Source organism: Arvicanthis niloticus, chromosome 18 (genome assembly GCF_011762505.2).
Source record: "Arvicanthis niloticus isolate mArvNil1 chromosome 18, mArvNil1.pat.X, whole genome shotgun sequence".
Taxonomy (NCBI): Eukaryota; Metazoa; Chordata; class Mammalia; order Rodentia; family Muridae; genus Arvicanthis; species Arvicanthis niloticus.
In genome coordinates, this window is record NC_047675.1 from 16,388,191 (window position 1) to 16,400,728 (window position 12,538).

The following is a 12,538-nucleotide window of genomic DNA, read 5'->3' on the forward strand; positions in this document are numbered from 1 at the left end:
TCCATTCATACATGTATATAAAACACACACATATCTATATACATATATATGTACATATACATATATACACACACATATATATGGAAAAATAAGGAGAGAGAGAGTACATGAAGGTTAGTGCCTTTGTGTCCACTTCTGAGTGGTGTGTGTGTGTAAAAAATCTTCAAATATTAAAAACAATAAATGAGGGCCTGGTGATAGCCAGTAAAACACTTGCGATGGAAGCATAAAGAACTCACAAATAAAACCATCTTGACTCACTTGCAATCCCAGGATTGGGCTGGCAGAGACAGGAGATCCCTAGGGCCCCCTGGCCAGCCAGCTTAGTTTAATTGGTGAGCCCTGAGCTAATGAGAGACCCAGTCTCAAAAATGTGTGACCCGAAGAGCAACACTTAAGACTGACCTCTTGTCTCTCTACATGTGTGTATGCTCTCCACATACATGTGTGCACACACATACACAAATAAGTAAATAAACAAAATTCCAACTTCTGAGATAGAAGAGACAGAGAGATGAATGGAGAGACAGCGAGCGCCAAATACAGTCACAGAAAGCGGCATGATGAAGTGAATAAAGCGATATTTCTTTGTTATTTACAAAGCACATTTCCAAATCAAGATGGAAAAAAAACAAAAACCAGCACAACAGATGCAAGAGCAGTATGTGAGAAGACAGAACAACCCTCTTAGCTAGTGTCATGGGAAAAGAAACCCAAGCCTACCCAGAATTAGAGAATAAAAATTAAACATAGATTTTCTGTTTGGTTGGTTGGTTGGTTTGGTTTGGGGAGGCGGGATGGTTTGGTTTGGTTTTCTGAGACAGGGTTTCTCTGTATAGCCTTGACTGTCCTGGAATTCAATCTGTAGAACAGGCTGACCTTGAACTCAGAGATCTGCTTGCCTCTGCCTCTGCCTCCAGAGTGCTGGGATTAAAGGCATTTGCCACAGCTGCCTGGCTTAAACACAATTATTAGTTTAACAGATTGATAAAAGTTTTTAATTCTTCCCAATTAGGAACCTCTAGATGTAGTTAGTCCCTGAGACATGTCTACATGCAAGTAGTTGGCTAGGGAAAAAGACTAAGAGACGTCAGGGTGGTTGGAGAAAATGAGAGGAAGGAGATAAGAAACAAATGACATATCTGGTCCCTAGATGTAAATACCACTTAGTCATTGGGAGGAGAGGAGGATGGCAAGCACCAAGAGATTGTGACACATCCTTCCGAGGCTGCTGAGATTCGAGTGGCCATCAGGTCTCCAAACCCTCAGGGAACCTGTGGACAGAAAGCACGGCCTCTTGCCAGCAAAGTTGAGGGACGAGGCTGGGAGATGGAGCTGCAGAGCTGGAGAAGGGGCAGCTGGTGCCATGGAGCTCAGAGAGGGATGTGTAGTCAAGGCTACCACGTGCTGATACTGGGAAGGTCACATTCCTTCTGTTCTCACAGTGTACTGGACACGTGAGGCATCTAAGTGTGTTAGCATCTCGTATGGCATTCACAGTGTCCTCATTAGAACAGCTAGTGCCTTCATATCTGCTGAGTGAGCACTAAGGCCCAAGCAGCCCAAGAGGCTGCTTAAATAACTTTTTCAAAGCTCAGTGATAATAAGACGATGGAGAACCAGCTGACCCACTTCGGGGAACCATGTCTGGAGCACTCCATGCTGGATCCTTTCATCTTGAAAGGTCCATGCTCCTGAGACTCTGCCTTGACACTCCTCACTGCCTTGTGTGGCAATTTGATTGTCTCCTGACACCTTCTGGAGCCCACTGGCCTCCTGAGGACTTCAATTCTGTCTTCTGAGGAAGGCTCCACCAGACTATGGCCACTTGCCATTGGTCTTTCCTGCCTGCCTCCGATAGCCCCATTTTATGAACCCAGCCCAGTTTCTCTTTCTTCTGTGTTACTTGCTTTTTTTGGGCTTGGAGTTGCAATGCAGCGAGTTTTGGTCTTTTTCTCCCTTGTTTGTCATCTGTTGGTCTTTCTGATTCCTTCAATTAGATCTAAGTTCCTTAAAATTCTGCCCTTATGGAGCATAGCACAAGACAGGTGGGCACTGATAAGAACTTGAGAGAACAGAATTGCTTTGCCGGCCTTGGAACACTGTGCACTCTACAGAGTATGCACACTTTGATGCCAGACCTGGGATGCAGAATCAGAGAAGAAAGAGCCCCAGCATCCACCCTGCACCCACACTTTCTTGCATTCTTTGTAGGCAGAAGTCCTAGGCAGCTTAAAAAAAAAAAAAAAAAAAAAAAAAAAAAAAAAAAAAAGGCCACATGACTGGCATGGTCCTAGCCTTGCCATATGAGCTCGGGAGAGTGGCATCCATTGTAGGATATAATCATGATGGTGGAGACTTCTCACTAACTTCATCTGGCAAGCTGAGAAAATGAGAAAGGAATTATTCTCACAGGAATTACCTCCTGTGAGATCCCGAAGCTCAGCACTCACCATGTGGACATTGCCCATTCGGAGGAGTCTACTGATTTCATAGAAGAGTGGGCAGTGCCGACATGCCCGAGTCCAAGATGAAAGACTCTTCCAGGAACCAGGGCCCAGTCATGGAAGGAAAAATGAACCCTTGCCTCCTGGTTAGTTTAGTCTGCAGCTTTGTTTAGGCCCTGCATGCTGCCAGTGGAGAACTGTCCTTAAACATAAAACCAACACTAATGCACTTTATTCAAGGTCTATGGGTGGAGTTCCAGGAAATAGCATGGTGGGAAAGAAATCCTGGGGCTTATTTCCCAGACTGCACGTTGCTTTTAACGTAGCTGAGAGACCTGAATGTTATTCAAATACTACTCAGTAATGTTCACTGGCACTTTCTAGTACTGAATATTTGCTAGAGGCAAATATTCTTTATAAAATCTTTGTAAGGATCCCTACAAATGCCATCCAGTGTTCTGTGTTTTTATTTATCTAGCAGTGGCTTAGACAGCTATAAAAATTCCTAGAAAGAATGGGGAATGTTAAAGGTATTGTGAGAATGACTTGGGGTTCGGGGCTTTAGTTTCTTATTCCTGGATGCCAAAGATTAGCATCTGTAAGGAATTTGGAAAGCCCAGTGCAATCCTAGAGGCTACTGGTCACTCAAATAGAAGATCTCAGAGGCTCAGCACCTGACACAGAAGCCACACACAAGCAACCCGTGTCCCTCACCAGCAGGTAAGCCAGTTGCCATCAGAGATGACGCTGGCATTCCTCCTTGCTGACAAGGTCATGACAGTGTCATAATACCGCTGGTGACCAGTGGACCCATGTCTCTGTGTTTCCACACTTACCAGATTCTTCGTGTCCCTATGAATACAGGCTTTCCTGGTCTCTAAGCTTCCTGTCTGTAAGAATAAGAAATTAGAGGAACCAGTCATCTTTCCAAACTTGAGTCTAAAAAACTCCCAGTGTGTGCCTTACGGCAGCTGTGGTGGTAGTCACGTGATCACCACATTCCCAAATGGCATTATCTGATTACTTCTGCTGCCTTTTGGTTCGGATTTCCGTATGACACGCGGCAAAACTGATGAGGGTCGATGAGGTTTAGGAAATATAGCTAGAGACTTGTGTGAGCCCTGTGCTTTCAGGACTGGCAGTTCAGAGGCTGGAGGGTTGAATTCTGCCCATTCAACCTTCTTCCTCTTTGTCCCCCCAGATACCTTCTAGCGCCTTCCAGCTCTCCCACCTTGACCACCTGTAACAGGCAAGAAGTACAGAATCTTGATCCGGGGTCTGTGACGAGTAGCAAAGAGATAGGCCTGGGTTACACTTTCATAAACGGCATAAGCAACTCTAGAAAACAAGTTCTCCGAGCCCTGGGTTGGGATGTGTCTGAAGCACGTGAAAATACTTTGCCAAAGGTGGACACTGTGAAATGTTCATTAATGTTTTGCATCTATCTCCCAGTCTTGTACAAAGCCCGGTGTTCATTCAGTGAAGGGTCGAACGGAACAGACAACGCCTTCTTTGTTTATGGAGTTAGTCGGCAAGAACCACAGAAACCTGGGAGCTGTCACTGTTTGTCCCTCCACAGCTGATTCTCCTCATTATCTTTGGACCGACACCCCACAAAATTGGGTGGGTGTGCCAGCTACTCTTTGGCTGACTTGAGGCCTAGTGGCCCAACAGCCTTTATGCAAAAACACACAGCAAGCAGGCTGAGAGACTCAAAGTTTGCTGCTGAGTAAATGGTCTCTTGTTTGGCACTGGCCAGGGCCCCTGGCACTGCTTAGAGATAGTCTTCAGTCACGCAGTGCCCTTGATCCAAGTCTTCGAGGGCCCAGAAACGTGAATAGATACCTATAAGCAGCCTTTAAGTCCGCGGGAAAGACCTAGCTTCGGAATTTAGCTCTTGAGATGTTTCAATGTAGCAAATGTTGTAAGGTGTGAGACGATACTCACAATGTATTTTTTTAGGGGGAACAAAGACATTAATAGAGTTATGGAGGGGAGATTGTTTAATGGCATGTGTTTAAATATGTGTTTAGTGTGTGTAAGACCTGGGCTCAATCCTCAGCCCTCCAAAAAAGTAGGTAATAACTAAAACACTGTATAGGCTCAGACATAGGTTATGTGCATATGTGTTGCATATGAAGTAGATAGAAAAATGCGTAGTAACATTTCAGAGCAGGGTTTTTTGTTTGGTTGGTTTTGTTGCTGTTTTGTGATAACGAGGTTTAACTCAGCTCTTCGTACGTATTACACAAGCATTCTGCCACTGAGTCATGTTCCCCAGCCTGTAATTATTTCTTTATTATCAGTGAGATTACTGTTATGTTTTGGTTTATCACTTTGTATATCTCCAGGTTTATAAATGAGCATATTCACTTCCAGGATGAAAACCAATAAAATTGTGTTAAAGCGATGCTATGTGAGAAATATTAACAGCCCTGATGAATCTTTCTATGATGGCTTTAATATCGACACTAATAAGTACGGATAATATTTACTGAGCACTTACGCGCAGCCGCTACACAGTCCTCCCAGCGCTTGCCATCTCGGGTCCTTATGAACATTGTGTAAGGGACACAGTGGTCTGCCTCTTTAAATATGGAAAGCCAAGGTCTCGTGGGCTGAGATGGAAACCTTAGTCTCTTAGGAGGTGCAAAGGCAAGCATGACTCACTTTTCCTTAGCACACATACATAGATGTTCACATGTGTGCACAGAAACACATAATACATATGTGGTAGGACGATGGATTGACTTTAATTTTTCCTTATACTCATCTGTATTACTGTCTCTGCTCCCTCCCTCCCTCCTTCCTTCCTTCCCTCCCTCCTTCCCTTCCTCCCTCCCTCCTTCCTTCCCTCTCTCCCTCCCTTCCTCCCTCCCTCCTTCTTTCCCTCCCTCCTTCCTTCCCTTCCTCCCTCCCTCCCTCCCTCCCTTCTTCCCTCCCTCCTTCTTTCCCTCCCTCCCTCCTTCCTTCCCTTCCTCCCTCCCTCCCTCCCTCCCTCCCTCCCTCCACCCTTCCCTCCCTCCCTCTTTCCCTCCCTTCTTCTTTCCCTCCTTCCCATCTGTGTCTTTCTCTTTATCCAGTACTGGAAATTGAACCCAGAGTTATTGGAAGCGAAAGGCTGGTGTGTTCAAGGGGTGTAGGGTTGGGTGATTCTGAAAAGCTGGAACACAGTTCCTCAGGCTCCCTGAAGCAGGCTGGGCCCCTCTACTCCTTGTTCTCCAGAACAGTGCTCTGCTTCCTAAAGAAAGAGTTCAGTTCATCCAGAATTAATATGGCAGAGGCCAGCTGCCCCTGCATGTGGTCGGTCTAAGTAGGAGTCATAAAGAAACTCCTGCAGCTTCTACCAAGCATCTCAGGATCCCTTCTGTCTTAGGGGACCTTGCAGGGTGTGGGCTGAGGTGTACATCCCAATTCCACCTGCAGCAAAGTCAGGGATAAGTCATCTCAGGCTCTAAGCCAAGTTAGGTTGTCTATAAAACACATAGACTCCAATATTACCATTCATATCTAAGAGCCCAGCACAGCACCTGATACACAGTAAATGCTCTGAACAGTATTGCGGTTAGAACTGACTATAGCTCTGATCATGGCAAATGACCCATGAAACGTTCTCTTAATATTATGTCCCCCACCTCTCTTTTCTTAGCTCTTAACTCCAGCTTGGACTTCCCAGGCTCAGATCCTTTTCCTACCCCTGACAACAAAGTGATCTCTTGTTTCTTCTCCTCCAGGATAATATTCCAGATGATCACATTCTCCCAGTCAAATCTACTGAGTGAAATGGACGGCCGTGAATGTACCCACAACCGGAGGGTTGTGAGGGTCGAGGATGGTTCCACATTGGCTTCTCAGGGGGCCCCTTAATATCTAGGTCTAAAGGATCGGAGGTAGTAGCTGCGTATGCTGTGGGATGTGAGGGAGTCCTGGTGATGAGGACCTGGGTTCTGAGAGAAGGGTCCCTGGGGTGTGAAGAGCTCAAAGCCTCACCAACGTTTCTTTTGACTCTTCCCAACCATCCTCTCTCGAAGGCAGTGACTTGTGGCACTCACAGGCATACTTTGTCAACTTGCTCTTTTGTGCATGGAAGCCTGTAGAAGCCTCTGGACTTGTTTCCAGTGTCTCAGTCACTTTACTATGTCCATAACCTCATTGTAGACCATATCCATAGTCTAAGGGTATTAAAAGGCTGTTTGCTTTTGCTAAATAAATGCTTGCCCAGCTGTACCACTGAGCTCAGCACCAAGAGGGCCAAGGATGTCTGAGCACATACAGAGGGTTTGTGTTGGATGTGGCAGAAGAGTGGAATATAGGCCATTCTTAGTCATTACAGCAAACTTGGGAGTGTGTGTCGTAAACCCACTGTTAGCCCATCAAAACGACTGACTGAAATATGAAAGTCAGAAGATACCCAATCTCCCGCTTCATGGTCTCGCTGCCTGCACAGCGTTCTCTGATGGTTTTATTTATGGTGCTGTCCCTCCTGATTTGCCTGATTCTGAATAAATCATCCCCAGTCTCACTGACCCACATCCCATCTCTTACTAACCATTCTTAATCTGTCTCCCTTGCGCCTAAACGCAAGTGCAGTAAAAACCACTGTGAGTCCTTTAGGGTGCTTCTCACCAATTAAAAGTGGCATATTAAATTTCTGAAAACCTTTGCAATCTGCAGTATAAAATCACATTTTATGGTAGCAGATAATTTAAAATCCATAAGCTAATTAAAGGCAGCGAATGACAAGGGTATTCTCTAGATAAATGATAGATCAGTCTCAGATAATGTACAAATCTAAGAGACTGGAACCATCAGGAAAAGAGGGAAAAAAACTGAGTCACAAGTGGGGGTCCTTTTACGTAAGTTGACTAATTGTACCAACCAATAATAGAATTAATCACTGACATCTTTCTGCCTCCAGATCTCCATGGAACTATGGAAACAGCCCACTCTGCCATGAAGGGCGTTACCACCCCTCTCTATGCTGCTATGTGCCATGACACTTTTGGATGTGGACAGGATGCAATGTCTCTGCCTCTTTTTCATGGCCAGACAAAGGGACCACAGGAACTGAGGGCAAAAGGAAAAGACTTCAGATGAAGACATCAACACTACAACTGAGAATGTGCTCCTTCCTGGCCCAGAAGTATTTTGATCATGGACCAAACACGTGAATCTTAGTGATCGTCTATCTTGGCATGGAGAAGGATTCAGAGGCTGTGTAAAAACAACTACATTGATCAGCTAGAGACATGTGGGTATAGGGAGACAAATGTTAGACTGACCAAGCCCAGATGCTCATTTATGAAGAGAAGAGGCTAGTGCTATGGGGCAGGTCAAGCTCAAGAAAGGGCAGCCTGAGCACGCACAAGGTGCTAGGCTCCATGAATGAATAAACAGATGAACAAACAAACAAACAAACACTTGAATACTTGAATCCATGTGGCTCCAAGTTCAGGTCTCAGAACACACGAGTACATGTAGAGATAAAGTAGGAGAGAAGACGAAGAGAGGGAGATGGGATGGGGAGAAGGAGGATGGAGGAGTCAGACAGAAGTGAGGGAAGTGATCCCCAAGATCAGAAGTGGGTCAGACATGGGACAAGAATGCAAAGTATCTGGGCTTTGGCCACGATGTCACTCTTCTGAGTTGTCCAGAAGATCTCAAGGCAATTTTCAAAGTCCTGAAAGACAAAGAGGGAAGCATGACTTATCTTTATAGCTTAGACGACGACTGTCATACTTGCTTCCATGAAGGAAGGCATCCCCCGGGGCCAGAGTCAAAGCTCCACTGATGTTGCCAGAACAGCCAGATGTCAGAGGCCAGATGCAGTCATGCCAAGAGAGCTTCAGAAAAACACAACCAGAGTAAAGATATTAAAGAAAAGGTAGAGGAATATCGATCATAAGGAGGAGAAGCAGGAAGCACAGGGCCACCTGTTTCCAGAGTCTTTCATTCCCAACACAGAGACTAGAAAGAGTCTTCCTTTTCCTACTTGTCAAGCCCAAATGCACCAAGTACACGACAGGTAGGCTTAGACGTTATGACACTGGGCGGACATTCTGCTTAGATCTGGGTAGTCAACTCCTGGCAGAAAGCTTCATGGCAAATGTTTTCCTGAGAACTCTCCATCTGATGACAGGATAACCCAGACAACCTTTAAATAAAAAGAAGAAAAAGAAGAAGAGGAAGAGGAAGTAGAGGAAGAGGAAGAAGAAGAGGAGGAGGAGGAAGAAGAAGAGGAGGAAGAGGAGGAGAAGGAAGAGAAGAAGGAGGAAGGGGAAGGGGGAGGAGGAGGAGGAAGGGGAGGGGGAAGAGGAGGAGGAGGAGAAGGAGGAGGAGGAGAAGGAGAAGGAGAAGGAGGAGGAGGAAGAAAAGGAGGAGGAGGAGGAGGAGGAGGAGAAGAAGAAGAAGAAGAAGAAGAAGAAGAAGAAGAAGAAGAAGAAGAAGAAGAAGAAGAAGAAGAAGAAGAAGAAGAAGAAGAAGAAAGGGTGGTGTATGGTTCATTAAACTGAAATGTCACTGTTAGGGATAATTTCAGGCATGGCTAGATCCAGGAACTCCAAACTTGGTTATTGGATCTGGGATTTTTCCCCCCCCCCACCCCCATGTTTTTAAGCAATCTTTCCTTTTGTTGGCTCCATTTTTTGGCTGGTCTGACACATGGGCCATAGCCTGGTAGCTATGGGTTTGAGTTTTCTAAACTCCATGTTCATCAGAGAGAACAAGAGCCTATTTCCAGTAATTCTACCAAATTTCCATATCCCAGTCTCCTTCCGACTCGAATCTTGTGCCTCATACCAGGAGCGCTCAGCAGGCCAGGGCAGCAGCTGTTGGAGCAGCAGCAGGGGCATAGGCTGATGTCTGGGGACTGCCTGCAGTACTGCACAAAGGCTGAGTATGGACTGAGGGAAAATCACAGTTAAAGAGAGACTTGGTGGAGGACCCATGGGTATGCAGACCAGCATTACTGTCTGAGATCCTGAAACCCTTAGAGGCTCACTCTGGAAGCCCCACAGTGGTGCTTCTTTTTGGCTCAAAGATACCATAGGATGTCAATTGCAGGGGTGCATGGCTGGTCACACAAGTAAAAGAACTAAAGTCCATGCTCCCTGAAGAAGGAGATAGGTCTAAGACCCTGTCCCCTGCCTTTCTAAAAGCCATGGAATGGAAATCTCGCTTCCCCAGAAGCATAGTTTGCTTCCACCATGGCTGGCCAGTCGCAGACTCCAAAGCCAGGGCTGCTATCTTGCCTGTCCAGTGGTTCTAGTTTCAGAGAATGTCAGCCTCAGGATACACAGCACAGGCCCTGCCTTCCTCCCTGAAGCTGGGTACTTGCTCCTCTTCTAAGGGCTTCAGTCCCGTTGATGAATCATCATGCTAGAACAGAGAGACCACCATTAATAAATAGCGCCCAACACTGCACTGGGCAAAGTGCTTCTGCTTAATCCTCTCATCGTTTGTTGCCCATACCTGTTAGCAGAAGAGGAAACTGAGGCACATGATTACCTAGCTAAAGGCCTCAGAGCCAGGAAGCGGAAGAGTCGAGCTTCAGACTTAGTCTGTCCTCTCTGCCCCCCTCAGCATCAGTCACGGCCACCAGCAAAAGAGGCAGCTTGGCCTGTTGAACAGAGCGGAGCTGGCCTCTGTATCTGCCTTGTTCCATGGGCCCCACATCCAGGCATCCTCCCAGGACTGCTTTCTGTTGGCTCTTCCTTCTTCGTTGCTGCTACTTTTTCGCCATGTTACTGATGAGAAAACAGCTTAGTAAAATCAATGGTTTTAAATTATACCTTTATGTACGAAGGATTCAAAACAAGCTGCAAAACAGAAATACTTTCCCTGTGACAAAAAAATCAATCTTGCTGATGCCACTGTTCCTTGGGCCAGCCTCCCTCCCCGCCCCCACTCCCGTCTAGCTCAAGACTCTCTCTGCTCTTGCATCTGCTGCTTTGTGTCGACTTTCTACAGGTTTCTTGTTCAGGAGACTCGTTTTATCTCAAAGGTCAATTCTTCCAGCGGGGCACCAAGCAGAATTGAATATAATTATCCCGATCTCTAGCGTGTAGAATTCATGCTTGAATTCATTCAAAAAATAGCATGCAGTATAATTAACTGAGAGTCCGACCAAACCTATTGAGAAAGCCTCAGGTATCATACAGTTCCCCTTACAATAGAACATTTTCATTTAAGGACATTGTACGTATTAACCCAAGTCAGCATCCAATTACTCTGAATAAGTGAATTCTCTGTTCCAGGAATGTAATTTGAAAATGTTGTCATGCAATCTGAGGCAAAAGGTCCTTTTTCATTAATCTAACTCTCATTAAAGTGGAAGCCTGCAGGTTATTTCAAATCCATTAGTTTTAAATACAGGTGATTACAATCCTATTGCACGTAAGACAACAGATGTGTCTATCAAGAAATATTGGGACGTTGCGAGGGATGGGACTGGCCGGTGGCTTGGCTGTCACGCTGCTGGTGAGAGTCACTGGTGGACGGAAGAGTGGGAAAGTCTTGTTGAATACCCCAGGGAGAGAACCGAGGAGGAGGAGGAGGAGGAGGAGGAGGAGGAGGAGGAGGAGGAGGAGCAGGGCAGGGGTGAATGTATGCAGGAGGAAGCTCCACCCACCCTCTTCCCAAACTGCCTCTCGGGTGTATTTTCTACCTATTTACATTTGAGAGTTCAAAGAACTAGAAAGTTGTTAGTTTTGACCCCTTGTTTTTATTTTTGTTTCGAGACAGGGTCTCACTGAGCAGCTCTAGTTGGCCTGGAACTTGCTATATAGACCAGACTGGCCTCTAACTCACAGAGATCCATCTGCCTCCGTCTCCCAAGTGTGGGGATTAAAGGGCTGTGTCACCACACTCCACTCTCTCTGTTTTTGTTTTTTAAGTCAACTTGGCCTTGAACCTGTGATCCTCCTATGTGAGTATCCGGAGGGCTGAATTTCAGGTGTGCCCTGAACCAGATATCGCTCTCTCTCTCTCTCTCTCTCTCTCTCTCTCTCTCTCTCTCTCCTTTCCTCCTTCTTCCTTCCCTCCCTCCCTCCCTCCCTCCCTCCCTCCCTCCCTCCCTCCCTCCCTCCCTCCTCTTCTCTCTCTTATTGTTTTGTTTCTTACTGTTTTGTTGTTGAGTCAGGGTCTCTTTATGTAGCTCCAGAACCAGGGTGGCTTCAAAGGTAAAGCTCCACCTATCTCTGCCTTCTAAAGAAAGAAGTGTTCTACCACCCGGCAATGAATCAGTTTTCATTCTTTAAGAAGTCAAGAGTCACCGGGAGGTGGTGGCGCAAGCCTTTAATCCCAGCACTTGGGAGGCAGAGGCAGGCGGATTTCTGAGTTTGAGGCCAGCCTGGTCTACAGAGTGAGTTCCAGGACAGCCAGGGCTACACAGAGAAACCCTGTCTCGAAAAACCAAAAAAAAAAAAAAAAAAAAAAAAAAAAAGTCAAGAGTCTATAGCCACACCTCTCTGAAGGGACATAAGCATCTCTGCCTTTCCCTCCCAGCCACCATAGGCTCACATTCCCTCCTTTAGAAACCTAGCCTCTCTGGGTACTTAAGCATTCCAAGCTCTTTTCAGTCTCTTTGGGCATCCCACCCTACAACTCTCTGTGACTTTTTCCTATTTTGGCTTTAGCCCTCAGCCCACAGTCAAAGCTTCACAGATACCTCTTTAGCAACACTTTCCAAGGTGGTTCCAAAGGCCAGCTACTTCCTGTTTGTTTCTTTGAACCCCTCAGCCTTCCGAGATATTATTTGTTCGGTTAGGTTTTGGCTCCGCCCTTTTTAAATTCAATGACAGGAAGGCGGAAAAACAAAACAAAACAAAAAACCTGGCCATTGTATTTATACCACAATCCACTGTACTCACCCAGAGCTGGCATACAGGTGCTTGGTAACTCCTAGGTGAATGAAAGAAAACAAAAAACAAAAAACAAAAAAACCAAATGAATGAATACGAGGTTCAGGAAGCTGAGACTTGCTTAGGAATTGTCAGGCAGAGAGATAAGGAAGAGAAATCGCACTGTGTTGTTTTCAGATCAAACCGGGGCCTTGCAGTTGATGTCTTCTTCATTCATACCACTCCAGAATG

The 12,538-nt window shown here is 45.9% G+C and overlaps 1 long non-coding RNA gene across 1 annotated transcript; it reads right to left on the reverse strand.

Annotated features, from left to right (window-relative positions):
• Positions 1 to 8,928: 8,928 nt before the first annotated feature.
• On the reverse strand, positions 8,929 to 12,164 carry LOC143435048 (uncharacterized). The gene is made up of 3 exons (XR_013105016.1): positions 12,115 to 12,164; positions 9,918 to 10,192; positions 8,929 to 9,824 (listed from the first exon to the last, which is right to left on the reverse strand). It is a non-coding gene; the product is annotated as an uncharacterized LOC143435048 (long non-coding RNA).
• Positions 12,165 to 12,538: the final 374 nt, after the last annotated feature.